The sequence below is a fragment of the Cupressus sempervirens genome, chromosome 8 (genome assembly GCF_028749045.1).
Source record: "Cupressus sempervirens isolate cs-2001-9-10 chromosome 8, ASM2874904v1, whole genome shotgun sequence".
Lineage (NCBI taxonomy): Eukaryota > Viridiplantae > Streptophyta > Pinopsida > Cupressales > Cupressaceae > Cupressus > Cupressus sempervirens.
Genome location: NC_143125.1, coordinates 216,558,497 through 216,579,435, shown reverse-complemented (window position 1 = coordinate 216,579,435; position 20,939 = coordinate 216,558,497).

Sequence of the window (20,939 nt, the reverse complement as noted above, 5' to 3'; positions counted from 1 at the left end):
GGTTCCCTGAAAATTGGACTACTAGCATGGTTATCCCTCTCCATAAAAGTGGGGACATAAATAATCCGCCAAACTATTGAACTATTATGTTTAACCCCCTCTTGGGCAAGCTCTTTGGTAGCATGGTAGAAAGCAAGATCAGCAAGTAAGTTGACTCAAAAAGGTAAAAGAGCCAAGGGGCAGGCAAATTTCAGACCAAAACACTCCATTGTTGATCATGGGGTAATGCTAAGATTCTTGGTTGAAAAGATTTGGAACACACCAGGCAAAGAAGCCTTTTGTTGCTTTGTCGACTTTAAAAAGGCTTTTGACATGGTGCCACAGGGCAAACTTTGGCTTAGAATGGAAGCGCTGAAAATTCCCACTGAACTTAGGGCTGTGACACATAGATTATATGAGCAGGTCATTGTTAAAATCAGAACTATGGAAGGGATGTCAGATAGTTTTGGCAGCGCTATAGGGGTCAAATGAGGGTGCCCCCTTTCACCTACCTTGTTTGGGTTATATATTGACAAGTTAGAAGAATGTCTTGACAAGAACAATGGCGATGGGGTCCAGTTGGCTAAGTATGTGATTGAGTTGCTTCTTTATGTGGATGACCTCATTCTGATTGCTAAAACCATGGACGGTCTGAGAGAACACGTGAAGGCACTTGAGGTCTTTTGCTAGGTGGTTGGGTTGCAAGTGAACACTAGCAAAACCAAGGTGATGATTTTCTCTTTGAAATAAAAACAAGAGACAACAAAACACTTTAATTTTCAATGGCAACCTATTAGAGATGGTGGACGAGTACAAATACCTTGGGGTCGATTCCAACAAGCTTAGCTAGGAAACTTGTAGAACAAAAAGAATATAAGGAGGATGGAGATTGCTATAGTCCTTACAAAATAGATGCAAGAATGTGGAATTATGGGATTGGAAAATAAAAAAAATGCTCTTTGGCTTGTTAATTACCTTAGTGATCTTCTATGGATGTGAGATTTGGGGCATCAACATGTTGGATCCAAAATGGAGATAGGTAGAAAGAATCCAAAAGCATTTAATCATCAATAGTTTCAAAATTAAAACCACGGTTCCCTATGAGATCCTATTGGTTGAAACAAACATCTTCCCACTAGATGCATCAACAATGACTCAGTTATTATGCTATTTACAAAAAGTTCAAAATATGGAAAGCCATCGTTGGAGGAAAAATTCAGGAGCTGCATATGGTCAAGATAACAGGCGCAAAAAAGACTACTATATTAAAGAATTTAATCCAACAAAAGCTCATGAGGAGAAAACATACATATACGCAAATATCAAATGAAGATTTAAGATGCTCATTGCACAACTTAGGACGGGCTCTCATCATTTGAGATGCAAAACGAGCAAGATGTACAATACCCAAGGAAGAATGGGAGGAGAGAATATGTGACTTTTGTAACACCGGGGAGGTTGAGACCGAGCTTCACTATCTCATGGAATGTCCAACGTACAATGACATCCACTGTAGCTATCGAGATATTCTAGCAAATGGCAAGTTAGATACTCTTTTTGAGGAAGAGCAATTAGCCAAGACAACAAATTTACTACTCAATATTAACTATTGAAGGGCAGAACTAGAGAAACAACTCCAAAAGGCCTCATGTTTCATTTTCATTTTATTTATTTTTGACATGATTGTGAGTCCCACAATTAGCTTTGGCCTCACATACATTATTAAAATTGTTCATTCATTCATTATGGAAAAGCTGACATGGAAAGAACTAAAACATGCTAATTGTGGGTTTTGGCCTCTGTAAGAAATTTGAAAATACTGAAGTGGGTAGTCTAAATGAGTATCATGAGGAGACAAGGCTTCATAAAATGGCATTTTTTTTTTGTCAAGATTCATAATGGAAGAGCTAATGTTTTACATTCATTTCAAACAATACAAAACAAGTGGAGATAGGTGAATTAAATAATAAGATAGTAACAAGTAGAAGTTAAAAAAAAATTAGCTACAATAATTTATAGCCAAGTATTTGTAATAAAGAAAAATATTGGAAGCCATGTTCTTTTTGGAGTAGAAAATAAGAAATAATATTTAACACAATTTTGAAGTTTAATTTATTATTTAAATTATATTTTTTAATATTAAAATATAAGATATTTTAAGCAAGAGTTTACAACACAATGGCAAATTGTGAGCCTCTTATCTAGGAGGTTTTTAACACAAGGACAAGAATATTCAAGAGGAATAAGTTCAACTTAAACCCACAAACATCCCTTGCTCAGAGTTACACACATAAGCAACAAACAAATTAAATAAACAACAAAGAACAAGAGACCCGATTCCATGCAACCATATGAATGTAATCAATTAACTTTCATAATAGAGATCCAAACATGCTCGACTGTGAGGCATTCTAGGTTATGACCATATACAAAGAATTATGAAATCAAGTCCAAAATCACATCTAGCCTTTTTATATAAGGATCTTCTCATGATCTATCTTCTACCTCCTCTCATCTACCATAATGATTTCCTACAACAATCCAAGCTCTTTATATAGCTAGCTAAGCCACAAGTCAACTAGTCAAGCATTTAATTACATTATAGGTCAACCTTGGAAGAGTAAACCAAAACCATCACAAATATGAATGAAACTTAATACCAAGTCATATTTATGTCCACAAATGATCTAAGAACATGGCCCTATCTTAAAAAGATCCCATTTCCTCATATGAAATTTGTAAAGTAGCATTGTTGCTGGAGTTGTATTTTTCTGTATTCTGTGCTTGTTGCGGGCAATGTAACTAATTTTGTGCAATGATTCAGAGGCTGAAAATTTTAGGGATTGAAGAGGGCCTAGAGTACTATCTATGATTAAGAGTGCAACTCCTATTTCATCATGATTTGGGAGATATATCCATTTTTCTAACGTGTCAATTTTCTACCATTTTTTCACAAAGGATTTCTACATGTGACTTTTGGGATGGACGTACACTTATCCTTAATGAATCAGCCCTTTCTCACTTAAAGGCTTGTAGAGGACCTAACGTACTACCTTTAGTTCAAAGCACAAGTTCTAATTCAATCGAAGCTAGGAGATATCACTATTTTCCGTGGACATCAATTTTTCGGGCAGTTTTCATAGAAATGTGTAGAGTTTTCGTATTGCGCAATTTAGTATGAGGAAATATGATCCTTTTGAGATAGGGCCATGTTCTTGGATCATGTGTGTACCTAAATATGACTTGGTATTAAGTTTCATTCATATTTGTGATGGTCTTGGTTTACTCTTCCAAGGTGGACCTATAATGCAATTAAATGCTTGACTAGCTGACTTGTGGCTAAGCTAGCTATATAAAGAGCTTGGATTGTTGTAGGAAATCATTATGGTAGATGAGAGGAGGTAGAAGATAGATCATGAGAAGATCCTAGAGAAAAGGCTAGATGCGAGTTTGGATTTGATTTCATAATTCTTTGTATATGGTCGTAACTTGGAAGGCCTCATAGCTGGGCATGTTTGGGTCTTTGTTATGAAAGTTAATTGATTATATCGTATGGTTGCATGGAATCTAGTCTCTTGTTATTTGTTGTTTGTTTAAATTGTATGTAACTATGAGCAAGACATTTGTAGGTTTAAGTTGGACTCATTCCTCTTGAATCTACCCATCCCTACATCAGTTTTGGTTTAAAACCTACTCGAAATAAATAAATAAATAATAATAATTAATCAAACAAAAAAAACTAATCTTGGCTTCGACCTCTTACCATATTTTAATTTAATGTAATATACATTCTATAATTATATAAAATATATCTTTTTTTTTAATGTTTGAATATTTTATTTATTAGTAGTGATAAGGAGTTCATACAAAAATAAGCTTATTATATATTTAAGGGTTTTTGTTTTTTTTTTGTTTTTCAATTGTTAATAAGTAGAGCTTTGATCTAGTGGGGTCACATTTTTGGTGGACCTTTGTGAGGCCCCACCCTGACCAATCGTAGCATAAATAATACATTTATATTTTGGTACTTTATGATGTGATATTTTGAGATACTTTAGACTGATTGGATTAGAGTATTGCATGATGTTCGGCTTTTACAAGTAGTATATAAGAATATTTGATTATGAACATTAATTTAAAAATGAAAGGTTACTTAATTTGGAATTATGAATGTAATCATTGAATTTAAAATAATGTAATGTTTATTTCATATGCATATGACTTTTCTTGGACTATTAATGCTCTGTAGTGCCTACCCCTAGTTTATTTTTCACGTTATATTACCAAGTTCTTTTAGGCTAACTTTTTGGTTATGTTTGATGATTATTGGTACTTGGTTACCTGATTTAATTGGATATTATTTCATACTCAGTTGATATATTTGATGAGCTACTTGATACTCGGTTATTTCATGTGTTAATGATTATTCTTTCAATGATGATGTTTATAGTGATTTTAGTTATTTCATGATGATAGCTAGATGGATGATTTATATGTAGTTTCCATGGATACTTACCCCATACTTGCATGTGTATGGTGTATATGTATGTTTTACTTTATGTTTGACATTTTTGATGTAGTTGAGGGAGGGAGTTGTAGTCACTTGCTAGTCGAGATCTATATGATGCACGACTCCCCGCCATTGCCTATTTAGTTTAGATTTATATGTATGTGTACATGCTCAACTTTTATGTAGATTTCAAGTACCCGACATCAACTTCTTTGAATTGCAAGGATGAGTGTGTCCTATCACGATATCTCAACAATAAAAGAGGGGAGATCTAAGTTATTTACCCTTCCGAATTCGTCAAGTGACAAGAATTTGGGATTTTGACCTTTGAGTTTGATTTAGTACTCTGTCTTTAAAATGAGTTTTCTTATTTAGTTTTGTGAGTTTGTTGTGATTTTCAGTTATAATTAAATCAAATTAAGAGAATATTAAATGATTTAATTTAACAAAAAATTTATAAAGAAAAATCAAGTTCAATCATATTAAGATCATTTACATATCGGGTGCTCCTTAAGAACAACAATTACAACTTATTCAAGCTCCTTTCAAGCAATCACACTAGAAACAACAATTGGAAGACCAAGAGTCACAACTTAAAGTCCACTTCTTACAAATGAGATGAAGACAACCAACAGAAGACCAAGAGTCACAACTTAGAATTTACAAAGATGTCTCTCTTGGGATTTGAATTAGGGTGTCTACAATGAGAACTCATTGCTTCAACCAAGCTAAACCCCTTGGATTGTTTTAATTATATTTAACTAATTGATAAATTTATTAAATAGAAAAACTAAATTTAAAAGAATTACTCAAAGTTTTAATTTTGGCATAATTATATTTATTTAATTTAATAATAATTAATTCAGAAGTTCCATTTTAATAATAAACTCTAAATATTATTATTAATTAAATTAAGAAATATACTATTATAGATGTTTGTGGTTTAATAAAAGAGAAAATAAAATTAATAAAGTTTATTTTAATTAAAATGCAAAAAGTTTGCACATGAAATTAAAATAATAAAGAAAAGGGTTTGCATGAAAAATGAAACTCTAAAGGAGAAAGTTCTTTATTAAGAAATTAGAGTTCATTTCTCCACACACATGTTTAGAGGAACAAAATTCAAGAAAGATGGTTTTCGATAAGACAAGAATTCTTCTTAATTATGAGCATTTGTCTAATTAGCATCAGATCAAGGTAAGATGTTGTTGAGATTTGCACAATAATTTCTCTTCACATTTCCTTTGTCTTCTTTGTGTTTGTTATGGATCTGTTTTCAAAAATAGTTCTGGTTGAAACCCTAGTTAAAATTTATTGTTCATCATTTTGAAAACATCTGTGAATGAAATCAAATTGGAAACCCTTGTTTGAGGAATCTTGTTATTCGTAATTAGATTATTATAAAAAATTATGAAATTGGGATGGGGGTTTGGAAAAGAAAACCAGATATAAATTATTATTTTGACTGCTCAATTCTGGTTGCTATATTAGATCTATATTATAATTTTATCAAAAAAATTATAATAATATAATTACCACAATAATTAATAATTACTATAATAATTATATTATAAAAATGTGATTTTATGGGGGGCCTTGAATTTGGTTTTTTTTTTCTTAATTTGTATAAATTGGGAGGCGGGCCACCACCCCCACTCCCACCCCTGCTCCTTTCTTTTTCAGTGGTCGTGTATGGTTTGCACATGATAGACCTACTGTCATAGCATCAATAGCAGCAGGTATCGCTGATGTAGACCCACTGCTGCGATTGTAGGGTTGTCGTGACGACTTTCTTAGTCTACAAACTTTAAGATAGGTGATATTAGTTTTTAATTTTTTAATTTTTATTATTAATTTTAATATATTTTATATTATTAAATAATAAATTTATTAAAGTAAAGTTATTAATAATTAATAATTGATTATAATTAATTTGAAATTATTATTATTAATAATTACTAAATGTTAGTTAATAATAATTTAATAGTTACGATTATTAGAAAATTGATAATTTTTATTAAAATTTAATAAATATTTTTATTAAAAAATTTAGTTTTGTGTTTTAATAAATTAAGATATGTTTATGTATATTTTAATTTGGAGATTGGAATTAAATTATTATTTTTAAATGGGGGAAATTGCTTGATCTATTTATATGACTCAAATTTTTTGTTTCAAATGGTACATTTTAGATGAGACAATTTTTATTACTAATTGAACTTTATTACTTTTGTGAACTTGAAAAATTTGTCAGATATGACACTATAAAAATAAAAACTTGAACCTTGTTTGTAAATCGAACTTGTATGTTTTCGAATCTAATGCTTTATGAAACTACATTTAGTGTGAGGTATGGTTTATTCTTACTGGGGTTGGGTTTGACTTAGTATGTTGACTGGTTTTGGATGTTTACCAGAGGCTTGGGAGTTCCTATTTTATGATGTTGTATGAGTTGTCGCAGTTTTATGATTTGATCTTTGAGATATGGATCAATGTTTATTATTTGGTCAAGATCTTTTTTTCACCATTGAGATGTATTTACGTATTTCCATGATGAGTTTTGATTAGTGACTTGCTAGTGCTTTCCAGTTGCTTGTATAGGATTGAGGTGATTCTTGTGATTTTCTTGGTGTAATCTTTGAGTTTTCGATCAATTATCTTTTGGTGCTTTCCAGTTGCTTGTATATGACTGAGGTGATTATTGTGATTTTCATATTGTAATCTTCGAGTTTTGATAAGTTATCTTTTGATGCTTTTCAATTGCTTTATAAAACCGAGGTGAAATTTATAATTTTATGAGTTGTACTTTTTATGAGCTTAGGGTAGGTTATCTATGTGTATGTTACGAAGTGGTTTGCAATGGAGGTCAGAGCCCTAAATAGGCTGCCTAGGTAATCCATTGTAGGTTGTATTAATAAGTGATAATATTCCATTAAATGAGTTAAAGTGAATTAACAAGAGTCAGTGTTTTTTCTTGGTCATGCCTCGAGTGCTAGTACATGCTAGGATGATAGTAGAGAAGATGCTTGGTTGTGACCTTGCCTCATTAGTATGCCTTGTCTATATGAGAGGATACTAATGCTACATAGAGTCACTAGGGTGCTGAAGTCCAGAGTGGCTACTAGGGTAACCTTAGAGTTGGCTCATGCAATGACACTTGCCCAATTACATAGTAGATTTCCTACATGTCTTTGTTGCCTTTTGGTTTAGATGTTATTTGTGTCTTGGTACTCTTCGAGATAGTTTTCTATCTAGATTTCCTTGACCTAGATGATGGTTATGACTTTTGAAATTGATATCCATAGGGGACTTGATATTATCTCCTCAACACAATAGGAGTGGGCTATTTAGGTTCCACAAAGTTGGGTGGTAGTGTTCCTTATACCATTGAGATTTGACAGCTAGATGCCATTGTTGGATGTACTTGTATAGTTGTTCCTTTCTTTCTGATCTTGTATTTTTGTTGGACGGTTATATTCTGTTGTAATGTACTTGATTTTCTAGAGATCTTTTGAGATGATGTATATTCTTTGAGCTTTTCATACCATGTGACTTGTACATTGGATGAGTATGCATTCTAGTTATGCTATGTAACATCTTATATAATAGTATATTATTTAATTGGATTTCTACTTATGGTTACTCTGTGATGTGGATTTGTTATGGATCAGATTTAGTATTTATAAAACTTATGTATGTGACTCAACATCACATGGAACCCTTAAGAGATGTAATCTATTTATAGATTGTTTTTATGAATGTGAGTTATTTCTTCCTCTATATAATCTCTTGTCGTTTTAATCTTAAAAAATAATGTTTCCTAAACTTACTAAAACTTTAGGTTAATTTCTTTTGGGTTCCTTGGTAGGGTATTACATCTAGTATCAAAGCCCAAGTTTCTACATTGGGAGCTCTGGGTATATTGGAACGCTACTAGCTGACAACTAGTTAAACTGAAACAAAACTTAAACAACTATATGTATCTATTACAACTTGAAAAATTTGAATATCAAACTCCATTAAATGAAACATGGAAAAAGGAAAAAATTGAATAACTCTTGAGTTGGATTTCAAACATATTTTCTTATGATTGTGTTTTAAGGTGGTATGCCTTTGTTGACTTTGTGAGCATTTTTTGTTGCTCTTACTTGGGTGTTGTAGGAGGATGGTGTCTGAGACTAGAGCAAATGTTAGAGGTCATAGTGCAGGCTGAGGTAGAGGTTGTAGGAGAGGTCATAGGAGTGTGCACTTCCCAGTGGACATGAACCATCTGGGTTCAAGGGCACACAAAATCGTGAATTGAGTAGTAATAGGAAGCGTCATTCTTCCGGAGGCAATCGACAATAGCAGCAATAGGGAGGATCTTATCCTCCAACATGGAGTGGTGGTGGTGGTTCACACTCTAGGGATTCTCAATACTCTCAGCGTAATAGGTGCAATCAATATGACCAACCAAGATAGGGTACTCATTCTTTTGCTTTAGGAAGGGCAAGACATCCTGAGATTCTTGAAGGAGAACTTACAAAGGACACATAATCAACAAAATATGTACATCGATAGACATTGGATCGAGAGAAATTTCAAATTAGGAGACTTGGTCTATCTCAGACTCCAACCATATAGGCAATCCTCATTGAAGGAAAAAGGGAAAGAAAAATTGAAGCCATGTTTTTATGGTCCTTATCATATAGCTTGCTGCATCGATGAAGTTTCCTATGAATTGGAACTTCTAGAAGGAAGCCCCATGCATAACATCTTTCATGTCTCCTACCTAAAGAAAGTCATGGGATAGAACATTGCAATAACCATAGATCTTCCATTGCTCAATGAAGAAGGGAAGATCGTATTAGAACTAGTTGAGATCATTCATGTATGTGAGAAGAATCTGTGGAAACATACTCTGAGGGAATACTTGGTATGCTGGAAAAACTTACCATTGGATGACGTGACTTGGGAAGGTGAACACATTCCACAACATCCAACATTGAATTTTCTTGAGGACAATTTTTTTTGGGGACGAGAGAACTATAATTTTCTCATCATAAAATAAATAATTAATCAAACTTTTGTGCATGGGCCGATTGATTTAGTATATCTCAAATCCATTTTTATTTAATTATTTCCATAGGTGTGGCCATCAACTATCTTTGTAAACCCTCAAAAATTTCCTTTGAAAGATTTAAGCATGACATGTAGGTCGTATTTGGGAGACGATTTCAATTATTTCTTTGTATTGAAAATTCCTATTGGAGTTCAGTATTGTTCGCCATTTCAGAAGAGAAAGATCTTACCTACTTGGATCTTATAATTTTGGCGGGAATCAACCCTCACCCTATTCCATCCATTGTATTTCTTTGTTTTGGATTTGGAAAATTCGAAACACCATTTTAGTTTGGAATATATCTATATCTAGTAGTTATTATCTCACTATACTCTAGTGTCTTTTGATTACTATTTCCTTGAAGTCATCAATTCCATTCTAGAGGACTTAGCTATAGAAAATTAGAAGAACAACATCATAGTTAATTGGTTCTATCACCGTATGACTTCTTACTCCTCACCATTCGCCTCATTTCCAACACCATACGACATCTTCCCTTCCACACCATACAACCTTCCAAACAACACCGTATGACCTTCCAATCACCTTGCACAACCTTCCCAGTCCCAACCATATGACCTTCAATCTCAACTATATGACCTCCCAGTTTCAACCATACAACCCCCTTCAACTTTCACTGTGCAACCTAGCAGCTACTACTGTATGACTTGACACTCTCCCCTCTAGGCCATACATTGCCTCCAATTTTCTCCCTCCCTTACGATGCCCTCTAACTAAGAGAAAATTGGGTATATAGAGGAGTCATGTCTCACTACAAGGATAAGAACATTACACAAGGTTAGACCTATGTGCAAACTGTGAAGCCTTGGTTCAATTTAGTGAAAATATTTAAACCTTATTATGATGTGTTTTCTTTCATAAACATAATTTGGATGAATGTATTAGATTAATTTGTATCATATCACTTGTAATTGCAAAGTGTATTCTATAGTGTCTCTTGACACTTGTAATGTGTATGTGATAGTGACATGTTAGTCAAACTTGGCAAGAGTTACCTAACCTAGGGTAATAGGGTATTTAAGTCAACCTACTTATTTATAAATGCTTAAGTGTGGACCCATCAACATGAAACCATAGATAAACTTTAAGTGGACTTTAGTGGGCTTAAAAGTGACCCTAGAGTGCCATTTTGGTCAAAATTAACTATCCATGTGGGGGTACTATGAGTTAGGGGTTATATTTTGACCATAGGGATGTCTAGATTACATTTATGACCCTCCAAAAAGGCCATTTTTCACAAAGTGGTGAGAATGGAGAATGCAACATGCACTTAACTTGTTCCACACTCCTAGTTAAACTCTCATTAATGAGACAGGACAAGAGGGAAGGGAAAGGACTTGTAGTCTTCTCACATTTATGACTAGTGGTTGGGTAGGAATTTGGAGGCCTTTTTAGTGGGCTTTGTGAGACTAGTGGGTGTTCACACACTCTCTAGTTTTAGAGACACTTAGGGTTTCTTGGAGATTGGAAAAAGATATGGAGAAAGAAAAGGGAAAATATATTCTCAAACCTCATTTACCATTGCATAGGATTGAATGTTAGTGTCTTTTCATGAAGAGATTTGAAGTTGTTTCATATGTTGTAGATTGCTTGATACATTTTGTATGTGTTGAATATGTAGATCGTGTAATACATTCTTGGTATGTAGAGTTGATTGTGGATATTACTCGATGTCTTCTTGTAATGGGTATGTGAGCTCTTGCATTATGCTTTTTTTCTTGTTATTAGTTCCTCCAAAGGTAGGAAAGTATTGGAATCATTCAATTCAATTTTTCATTTCAATTAACCAATCCACACATGGGATTTAAAAGAAACTTCAAATGTTTAAATGTTTTTCTAATTTTTTATTATTTCATAAATCACATTTTTCATTCATTCTATTGGACCATACTATTTTGGTAGTGAGAAAATTCAAAATTTTCCAACAAAAATACAAATATTTTCTAACAAGTCTATCATGCATTAATTACAACTTTATTTTTTCTACATTTCTGACAAGTGGATTAGGTTTTCGAGTTTTACATTGATATTTGTTTTTGTCATTTGTAAAAATATATATATTCTAACAAGTCTATCATGCATTAATTACAACTTTACCTTTTCCACATTTGTGACAAGTGGATTAGCTTTTCAAAAAAAAAATAAAAAAATTTTTTTTCCACCTCACAAATGAATGTCTAATCAATATTAATTATCACTATCTATTTTTCTAAATATAGAGTTAAATGTTTTATATTTCTTATTTTAAATATATTGATTAGTTTTACATTGATGTTTATTTTTGTCATTTGTAAAATGTTATTTCTTTTAAGTTTACACTATATTCTACTAGCTACTAATTTACAATCTTATTCTAATTTTTTTGTATATCATTTTAAAAATTGTAAAACTAATATTATCCCTCAAACTAATTAGATATTTTGGTAGTTTGAATTAAGTAATCAACATTTTTTTTCTTTTGTTAAATCAAATATTTTAACTTATAACTGAATTGGTAGAAATGACTAGTTCATTCATATAATACAATTTCTATTGTTATTTATATATTTCTTAAAATAATATAATTATTAATATTTTTAAAATTCTCTTCAACTCTCTCTATTATTCTACCTTTAATTGTCCATTTAATGCATATCATTCTTTTTTCAGCTCTCTCTTCATATCCTTCCTTTCTACCTATAAATCTCCATTTTCCTTCTTTTCCAATTATTGGCAGAACTTTGACACATTGCATCTCTTATTTTGATTGTATGTTGTTTATGAGTGTGAAAATAATCACTCACCCTTTGGAGAGAAGTAGTGGCCTTGTGGGTGAAGGGTTTAGTTGCTTTTCATTATAGTTGAGAGCCTCTTCTCTTGGAGAAGAGAGTAATTTCATAGAGTATTGGCTCCATGTGGCCATACTTGTTATTCTTGTATTTTTGGGGTATAAGGGGAGAAAGTTGTGAAAGGAACATCTGTTATTTAAAACTTGAGAAGGCATGGAATTATTTGGTTGTTTATTGATATTTATATGACATTCTCCTCTTTGGATAGGGCCACCTTCACCCTCCTCTATGGATTCTTAGGTAACCCATTTGTGAAACTCAAGTTTAAGGGAGTTCATTGTTGTAAGTTTTGTGCTATTGCATTTGCAATTTTGGTATGTTTGTATCTAGTTTAGCCTTAGTTCTCCAAGCTCAGGGGGGTCTCATAAAGACTTTGGTTGGGAGGTGAGAACTCCATGGTTATGCTCAAAGAATTTTTAGGTCTTGTAGAAAAAAGAGCATTGGAAAAGCAATCAAAGATGGTCTTCATGTTGGTGTCACTGTGGAAAAGAAACTTGGTTGCAACCTTTGTTGTTGCTTTTGTAGTGGAGAGATTCCCATCCATGTACATCCTTATTTTTGTACTAAATAAAATCTTCTTGTAATATTCGTAATAAAAACATCTCTTTTGTGTTATTCTCATTGTATTTACTATTCAATTTTTGGATTTGACTGTGTGAATGATTTTTATCTTCAACGTTTTGGATCACACTATGTAATCCATCATTAGGATGTTCATGCAAATGAAGAGAGGAGAAAAATTGAAGATTGCAAACCAAGAATCCAATAAAAGGAGGGGGGCAAAAAGACAACACAATAATTGAGCACACCTATCATCAAGGATAGAAAGACCTAAAGATGACTCAACTAGAGGAGAGACCAAAAATAATTTAAATATAAAAATAAATAACCAACAACACCAAAAGAGACAAGGAAAAGAAAGCCCACCACGAAAAGCCAACAAAAAGAAAAAGAAAAAAATAGTAAAAATAAAATAAAATAAATACTAAACCTACCCAAGGTTAAACTCAGATGACCACCTGCACAATTAGACAGTAACAGAAGGAAGAAGAAAAACCCATCAGCGCAATCAAGAGAAGAAGAAGAAATGGCATTAAGTACAAATATAGGGCCAAAGAAGAGGACAATTTAAATTAAATGGTCATATTTGGAGCTTAATATAAAGTAACCAATAACAAAATAATGCCTTAGAACTACATCCATAAAGTTAGAAAATAAAACAAAGATAGAAAAATAAGATGAAGCAAAAACATATAGTTGCACAAAAACTTTGGGAGAGGACAATTTGCTCTCCAGAAAATGTATGGGAAGGCCAACCAATTTCCATTTTAAAAAAAGTACATAAATATAAAATCATATATTGCCCTAGCCCCATTAAATTATAGGGAGGGGTCCTTTTCAAAACCCACTTGTCCCCCTTTTAAAAAAATAATAAATTAAATATCCCACTTGCCCTTTTGGGGCAGGGCGGTGGACAACAATTTTTTTTTTCCTTCTATAGGATCACATCCCAAAAAGTGTTTAAAAAAAAACAATTATAAAAAATATTAAAAACAAATTTGGGGAGGAGGTTGACCCCCATCACTCTCCTACCCCACCCTACCCCATAGGACCCACGCTACCTGCATTAGGCGGTACTTGTGATGGAGGTGTCATCATAGCCATTCCCTATAAAACTAAGATGACAACAACAACAAATATATGATTTTTTATTAATTTGAATTTGTTTAAAATTTGATTATTATTTTTAAACTTTAAGCTATTTAATATTTAATGTATTTACAAAAATAGTATTCATTTTTTTAAATATTTAATTCATTTTATAATTAATGTATTTAAAAATTAGTTTATTTAAAATTTAGTTGATTAATATTTAGTTAATTTAATATTATATTAATTTAAAATACATTTCATTTAATACTTGATTTATTTAAAAGCGAAACATGGTGTATTTAAACATTATTTGTTGGTATTTAATTTATTAACTATAGTAGTTAATGAATATCATGTTATTTAATATTTTTTTTGGGAATATAATTTAAATAATAGAATATTTATTGAATATAGCATTTAATAAATATTATGTTATTGGATATGTTAAATATAATTTTGGTAAACATTATATTTATTAAATACAACATTTAATAAATAATTTATTTCAAGACTCTTAATTATAATTAGAACTTTGTAAAAGTGGGTTGTAAAATCATGCATATGTTTTTTAAAATTAAAGATTTAGTCAATTAATCGTAAGGATAGTGAGCTAACGACATTGAGAAAAAAATGGCGTGTTTTTGCCCAAGATTAATTATTATTATGTGTTAAGCTTGAGGAGATTCGTACTCAAGACCTCCCAGACAAGAGGCTCACAATTTACTAGTGTTGTAGGCTCCAAATTTTGACCCAAAAAAAAGAAGACAATAAAGGTTTAAGCATGGATTCAACTGTATAATCTCCCTCATGAATATTGGGATCTATAAACCCTTAAGAAGATAGATAATAAACTAGGAGATTTTGTAAAAGAAGATGAAGTGTGATGAAAACAAGAGAGGTTAATATGTACACTCACATTTAGATCCTTTGGCAGGGGATTCACTCACTTCCACAAATGATGGAACTAAAATTTCAAGAGGTTATTTGGAGGCATGAGATAGAAGTAGAAGACGTTGTGGAAACTTGCCCAATATAATGGGGCCAATCACCCTACAAGTGACTTACCTAAAAAATTACAAAGGAAAAGGATTGGTTCAAACTGTGCTAGCAAATAAATTGGTTAATCTAAGTGAGAATACACAAATGGAGGATTCTGGGACATTCTAAAAGTCTTGGTGAAACGAAAGAACTATGCTAAAAATGAAGAACACATTTTAGTGGTTTCAAAAAATCAGAATGAAGTTGGATCATTAAGTAAAAACATAGACTTTCTTTTTGAAAAAGGTAATAATTAATATCTTCAATCTCAATTTTTTTTTTTGGGGTGTAGGCATCTGAATTTGGTGGACCATGTTTTGTTTAGGTTTAAGGATACTCATGACAAGAAGAATGATAGCTTGAATTTCATAATGCATTCTTTAAATGCAAACAATGTGAATTCCATAAAAAAATCATGAGAATGCAAAGGTTAGCAATGGGAATGAAAATGTATTTTTCCCTCAAGGAGAGGATTTGGAAATTGGTGACTCAGTATTGCAATTGAATCTACATTCATTAAGAAAAGAAGATAAGAGGAAACCAAGGAAAAAAGTTGACAATAGTAATGGAAGGGTATTAAATCAAGTTTATGTAGAATTGTTAGCCAAAGAGAAATTTAGAGCTAGAAATCTCGTAAATGAAATAGCCTTTCATCATATTGGATGAAACTTATTAGTTCCCATCATAAGGAAACAAACTATAGTTTTGGGTTGCTCTTTTTAGTATTAGTTGGATCTTTGAAAAATGTGCATACGTCAAATTATTTCTCTTATTCTATAGTTTGAAAAATATAGAAAGACTTTTATATTAAAGATTGGTTTCCAAATTTTGACCAAACAAAGGAGAATATAATAGAGGTTTAAGCGTGGACTCAACTGCATAATCTCCCTCATGAATATTGGGATCTAGAAACCCTTAAGAAGATAGATAATAAACTAGGAGTTTTTGTAAAAGAAGATGGAGTGCGATTAAAAAAGAGAGGTTAGTATGTACACTCACATTTAGATCCTTTGGCAGGGGATTCACCCACTTCCACAAATAGTGGAACTAAAATTTCAGGAGGGTATTTGGAGGCATGAGATAGAAGTAGAAGACATTGTGGAAACTTGACCAATATAATGGTGCCAACCACCCTACATCTGATTGCCTAAAAAATTACAAAGGAAAAGGGTTGGTTAAAAATGTGCTAGGAAATAAATTGGTTAATCTAAGTGAGAATACACAGATGGAGGACTCTGGGACATTCTAAAAGTATTAGCAAAACAAAAGAACTATGCTTGAAATGAAGAACATAATTTAGTGGTTTCAAAAAATTGGAATGACGTTTGACCATTAAGTAAAGATATAGACTTTCTATTTGAAAAAGGTAATAACTAATATCTTCAATCTTAAAATATTTTTTGGGGGAATGTAGGCATTTGAATTTGGTGGACCACTTTTTGTTTAGGTTTAAGGATACTCATGACAAGAAGAATGATCACTTGAATTTCATAATGCATTCTTTAAATATAACAATGTGAATTCCATAAAGAATTGTGAGAATGCAAAGTTTGGGAATGAGAATGAAAATATTTTTCCCCCAAGGAGAGGATCCATAGATTGGTGACTCGATATTGCAATTGAATCTACATTCATTAAGAAAAGAAGATAAGAGGAAACCAAGGAAAGAAGTTGATGATAGTAATGAAAGGATATTAATCCAACTTTATGTAGAATTTTTAGTGAGAGAGAAATTTAGAGCTAGAAATCTCATAAATGAAATATCCTTTCATTATATTGGATGAAACTTATTGTAATATGTATAACTTTCTTAGATTACTAGTTTCACAATAGTAAGCATTCAATTTACATAAAAACACATAAAGAAATACATATAAAAATACACACATTGAGTATCAATAATAATAAACCCTTTATTCAAATAGATAATTATATTTATAAAATCAATACTTGCAAATAGTTACTTTAAGATTAAAACTATTGCATACTACAATGATTTTTTAATTTAGAGGATTATGTCATTTAGTTTAGACTTGCAATATAATTATGTATAGAACCTTCACATATTGTGATATCTATGGTTGAAAAAAGATGAATTCTTCATGATTGACTGACTTATAATGGGTGCTTTTAAATTTTAAAGTTGCTTAAATTTACTTTTGTACAAATTGTTGACCCTACAAGTCTCATTGGTATTGAGAAAGGTAATTGGTGATGCTAATATATTGCACATCAAAGTGTTGTCATTGTTTCAAAATTGATCAAGAAGAAGGTATACCATCTCATGATTAATGATAGACATCTATGCCAATCAAATCAAGTATGGAATCAAGGACAAGGCAAGGGAGTGAGTTACATTCAGCATGATGAGTCGCCATTGTTGTGACCTGATAGAGAAGACATGGTCTACACAATGATATGATTGATGCCCTAATGAAATGACAAAAAAAAGAAACGATAATTAGGCTACACCTAAGCCTATCATAGACTTCTAGGGCCACCAATATAGATCCTATGGCATAAGTGTCACGGGTTCTTCATGTACAACTCATACATGTGAATCCAATTTTTAATGCATTATATTTGGTCGGGATGTTTTTAGGATTTTGACACCCAAAGAAGAAAGGACTCATATATAGTTTTTATTCTTTATAGTTGAAAAAAAAGTGGATGGAGAAAGAGATGTGAGATAAAAAGAGGAAGATTGAATATAACATAGGAGCTAAGGAGACACAAAAAAGGAAACAACAAGACAATGCAGACTGGTGCACTATAGATAGGGCCAAACATACAAGGAATATGATGATACATAAGATATCACAACTAAAGCCAATATAGGAAGAGAAGATGAATACATCTACTTGTTATACCTAGAGATCAACAAGGAAAGGTGTGCCATATAGTTTACATCAATGTTTAATTTCTTTTTAATCATTGTAACCATCTTGTAAATTCTTAATTGAGCATGCTTCAATAGAAAACATATTGTGAATCCTCTAACAAGGTGCCTCTTGGAAGGGGTTTTTAAATCCTCTAATAAGGTAGCTTTGGCAATCTCATGTAATCCTAATAGGTTACAAACATTAATAATTGGATGTGTTCTCACAAGAAACAAGCTATAGATTTGAATCAGGCAACCTTTTGTCTGTAGTAAAAGGCTAGTGTGTATATTATCCCCATAGTAGTTTTCATCTTCTCATTGATAATTTTTGCATATAAGTTTGTGTATCACTTGATGAATTATTTTGTGTTTGAGTTTACATGTTTTGATATTACATCATTTATCATTTTCCTAGTGGTTAAGTAGTTATTATTTGGTATTGTAAGAACAGTTGAAGAGAAAATTGTTTTAAGTGTTTATATTGATTCACCTCCCTCTTAGTACTAGTTGGACCCAACAATTGGTATTAGATCTTAGAACCTAGAAACAAAAAGAATGATAGCTTGGGGGAAGATCAAATTACAACCATCAAATACAAAATGCAACTTGATGAAGCTCTTGACAATATTGAGGATCTAAAAGTTAAGAGAATCACTATCAAAAAGAAAGAAACTCATGAAGAGACTTAGTGAGAGTCATGAAATCATTGAGTAGATAGAAGAACATAGTGAAATAGATGGATTTGAAGAAACTATCATAGATATCATGAATGACAATGAGAAGCTAAGAAAATATCTCTCATGAATGAATAAAGAACTAGAAGATACATCAAAAAAGATAAGTAAAGCACATAAGGAGAAAGGTAATGCTGCATAAGAAGTAGACAAAAGCCTAGATACACTAAGAGAAACATTGGAAGAAAATAGAACAATTGAGAAGGATGATAAATAAAAGGATGAACAAATCCACAAACTAATTGAGGAACTAAAGAGAACTAATGAAATAAATGAGAAGCTAAAAAACTTCAATGACAACTCTTAGAAGATAGATAAGCAACTTATAGCTCAGAGAAAGACCAAAAAAGTACAACTAGATGCATAGAAAGGTTGCACCTATGACTTAGAATACCTACAATGGGTAATTATAACACATGCCACTAGTATGTTCACTCTACTCACAACTGTAGATCTAATCCAAATGAGAAAATATTTGATGGTTACTGTTACTTTTGTAAAAAGTATTGATATAAAGATGAGTTTTGTAGATCTAAGAAAATGTCAGACTAGTCATCCTAGAGAACATCAACTCCTAGGTGGAAGAAAAAGTTTACTACACCATTATGTTCAACCTATAGAAATGATGAACATATTAAAAAACATTACAAATTGAGGACTAGTTAGAGAACCCATTCAGAACCCTAGAAGGGAACACATTGAACCTATTACTACTACGGTATTATAGGTCATCTTGCTAGAGAAATAAGATTAAAAAAATATTCAATTTGCATGGTCTGCCTCACAATAGGTATATGATAATCATGCTTTAGGCCATACTTAGGAATAATTTATTCAATCTAAGGATTATTTTTCCCACAATGAGGTGCATTTAATCTTGTCAACCTAGGGACATATACTTGAAATGGTTAGCACAGTATGTGCACGAGGTCTCTTAATGAGTCATTATGCTTATACTGTAGGAAAGTAAAATGCAAGGAAAAGAACCTACACTATCACTGCAAGAAAAAACACACTTAACTGGAAAAAATAATGGAAATGTAATGAAATGTTAACACCTATTCCAACTCAGTTCATCTACTATAACTTTTCTTACAAATACTATAGGAACATTCACAAAGTATGATGCTACAGGAAGGAATTTACAACTTCTACTGGCAATACTAGAAATACTTGAAAATAAATCTATACTACTCTAATCTAATCCACCTCCCACATGGGCCCCCTTGGTTGGCTTTTTCTAATCTACTAACCCATGATAGAAGCCAAAAAATATTTCATTACATTTCAAAAATTCATTACATGGAATCAATACATAGAACTGTAAAAAGAACTCACTGCAAAAGTTAGTTCCTTGTCATAAACTTTCTCCTTATAACTAAAAACTTGCATACAATTGATCTGATCCCTATATATAAGAGATTGACACTTATTCCAAAAACATAAAAGTAAAAAAACTAGCTACAAACATGTAGGCAAGAAAGAAGGACAAGTAATAGCTCAAGGTGGGAAGAATAAAGTCTAAACAACCACTTGACATAAATGTAGAGAATGTAGTAAGTCTTCATAGCTCCTCCATTCTCACAGCTGTGTTGTTTGGTATCGGCATGATTCTTCTCCACCATGACTAAATCTTAACATTCTTTCTCCTTGAATTTTATTGGCTATATTCAATGTTCATCTTTTAATTCTTCCAATTTTCTTCAGCTTCATTGCTAATAGGTTAGTTGTTATGTAGATACATATTTGCAAATAAGCATTATCAAATTAAATTCAAATATAAGAATGCACATTCTTCTAATTATATGAAATAATGCATTATATTTAATGTTAACAAAAGATGGCATACTATCTACCCATAGGTTAATCATTGGTTTAGGTAAACATAGGTCCAAAAATGTTTTGATGAAAATGAGACAGAGTATTAACAAACTTTTTAAAACTATCATGAAATAGAGGCAATAATTAGCCTTATCATCTGCCCCCAACTGAACTAATTCTTGTCCTTTAGCATTGAATTTTTGAGTTAGTGACTTGAATTCCCCAATCTAAGTCCTTCCTTTCCTGCTGCTCTTGAGGGTATAGTAAAATCCTCTTGTTCTTTCCCACACTTCCCTTCTGTGATCCTCCTGCAACTTGTTGAGTCTATCGGCATTAATGTCATATAAAGGCCACATGAGCATTGGAGGTTGCA